This window comes from Bison bison, unplaced genomic scaffold (assembly GCF_000754665.1).
Source record: "Bison bison bison isolate TAMUID 2011002044 unplaced genomic scaffold, Bison_UMD1.0 scf7180017862158, whole genome shotgun sequence".
In the NCBI taxonomy this organism is placed as follows: domain Eukaryota; kingdom Metazoa; phylum Chordata; class Mammalia; order Artiodactyla; family Bovidae; genus Bison; species Bison bison.
Genome location: NW_011492730.1, coordinates 1,344,619 through 1,347,385, shown reverse-complemented (window position 1 = coordinate 1,347,385; position 2,767 = coordinate 1,344,619). Strand labels below are relative to the sequence as shown.

General features: G+C 50.2%; 1 protein-coding gene across 1 annotated transcript in view; it reads right to left on the bottom strand.

The window, feature by feature from the left end:
- LPIN2 (lipin 2) overlaps positions 1 to 2,767 on the bottom strand; it is a 73,550-nt gene that overhangs the window by 70,162 nt on the left and 621 nt on the right. The window lies entirely within an intron of this gene.

Below are 2,767 nucleotides of genomic sequence, written 5' to 3'. Positions count from 1 at the left end.
TAAAGACTCTGTCTGCAATGCAGGAGATCCTGGTTTGATTCCTGGGTTGGGAAGATCCCCTGGAGAAGGGAATGGCTACCCACTCCAGTATTCTGGCCTGAAGAATTCCATGGACTATTCAGTCCATGGGGTCGAAAAGAGGTGGACATGACTAAGCGAGTTTCACTTTCCACCTAACAGTCATATAAACCCCTCCTGGGGTTTGGCCACACCCTTCTGGTAGACCTGAGATGAAGGCAGGCAAAGGGGCTGATGCTGTGGCTAAGGAGCCTTGCTTTACCAGGTGAATGCATTCTGGCTCCTTTCTTCATTTCTTTGTAGCAATTTTAACACCAGTCTAACTGACAAACAGCATCATCGCAATTTAGCACTCAAAATCTTTAGAGGAAAAGAGGTTCTAAACTATAATCAGTGAAGCAAACAAGATTGTACAATATAATTTATCATCATTTAATTCCAAAGGTCACACTACGGGGCTTTATCTTGCATCGCAGCACCGTTTATCTCCTAACAGATTTTCTTTTCCTTCTTCCCTCTAGAGGGAATGGATACTTAGGAGCCGAATCCCCCAGTCCCAGGGTTCCAGAGCAGGCCAGACCACCTGGACCCAGCTTGCCGCTGCCAAGAACTCACAGAGATCCCAAGAAACTCTCTCTCCACTTTCACCCTGGACACATGTGAAGTGTCTAGCTGGAGTGACAGAGTGTAACTAAAAGACTCAAGCCCAAGGCAGGGAAGGTCGATTCCCCAAATCACCGCTATTAGCCAGCAAAGCCACCAAAATGACTTACTTAAAATACTTTATTACTAAGATAAAAGCCATACAGCATCCTGCTCCAGCCTGTAGTAACTATCCTCAAAGTTGCAGTAAGGCAGCATTTATATAGGATTCTGCCTGCCAATGCACGAGACACAAGAGAAGTGGGTTCAATCCCTGCATTGGAAAGTACCCCTGGAGGAGGGCATGGCAACCCATTACAGTATTCTTGCCTGGAGACTCCATATGGACAGAGAAGCCTGGTGGGCTACAGTCCACAGGGTCACAGAGTCGGACACAACCGAGCATGCACCCACCGCCTACAGAAGGTGCTGCTACCAACCTGTGTGTTGTTTCATCACAAAGAAGGCAAATGACAAGTCAGAGGACTCGGGCTCAGCCAGGAGGAAAACAACGTACTTCTAAATGAAGCGAAATACCACAGACCAAAACGGGCTTTCAAAATAAAGGCCCCAAATCACTGCTCAGAGATAGATGGGCACTCAATGCAGGCACACACGTACACACACAGCGACAGCCGCTGGGGTCGGATCAAAAGGATTTAAAGGTGGGCAGACTTGTTTGAAGGGGCACTTCCTGACAGGTTGCTAAGCACCCAGGGAGGCAGCTGAATCCACCTCCTAACTAGACAAAGCTTCCAGCTGGGTGTCACCGCTGCCACCTATGAGGAAATGCGTATAGATGAAGCAGCATAGCTGCCAACACAGAGAACCAAGCTATCTCTAAACTCGTTAATATGTAAACACTGCAAAATGTTCACTGTAATGTATATCAGTTCACTGAACACCTCCAGCGGGGTGGGGGCTTCCCTGGCGGCTCGAAGTAAAGAACCCACCTGCGATTCAGGAGACGTAGGTTGGATCCCTTGGTCAGGAAGATCCCCTGGAGGAGGAAATGGCAACCCACTCCAGTATTCTTGCCTGGGAAACCCCAGAGACACAGGATCCTGGGAGGCTACAGTCCATGGGGTTGCAAAGAGTCCGACACGACTGAGTGGCTAAGCCACCACTACCACCTCCAGTGAGTGGCATGGCCTGGACTGTGCATCCAGGGCTCACAATTCAGGAGAGCTGAATTCATTCAGGAAGTGCCACCAGCTCTCGAGTCACTGTTACGGACACACTGTCCACGTCTTCCTACCTTCATTCTACAGACCTCCACAGAGATGCTTCTAGAAGCTAGCCTTACCCTGGGAGCTGGCAGCTACCGGAGTCTGGCCTTCTAGGACACAGTCTAGCTTAGGAGAGAGAGTGTGCAGTCAGTAACCCAAACGTGGCAATCCCCAGTGACCAGCACCTTTCGCAGCCACAAGAACAACGGAGCAACCACACAGAGCCCAGCCGATCCTAATCATCTGCTTCTCACCAGTGTCTTTACTGTAGTGTCAGATGGCCTTCCAATGCTCCCACTTCCAGTTCCTCCAAAACAAAGCTTCTCTAGTTGGTTCTCAACCTCATCATCAATTACAACAGAACCTACCAGTCTCATTTCTAGCATTCTTCGGCCTTCACCATCCACCCCTGGGCCTGGAGGTGCTCCAATCTGACACATCACCCCCAACTGCACTTTATAACTGGAGGGAATCGGCCACCCACACGGTCCAATGCCTTTCCACCCCTGGCCTGGGGGCTTTTCACACTCCTATCCAGGATGGCCTGAGGCTGCCGCCCCTTCAGCAGAGACGATGCTGCACTAGGGGGCCCTTCCCCTGCTGCTCCCACCTCTGCTGTACCTGCCGCCCTTTCCAATGTTACCGCAGCTGAGAGCAATCAACATCAGACCATCAACATATAAGCCATCAGGGGCCCCTAAACAATTTCTAAATACTTCAAAATCTACCTCAGGACTGGCTACGTGTTGTCAAAGCTTTAGAAACTAGCCAGGGCAAGTTTCAATAACCAGTAACACTCACGAGCATCCGCACAGGGCAAAGAGCTTCAATAAGGCCTGGCCTGACACCAAGGCAAGGGGCACTTTTTCAGTGTGGGG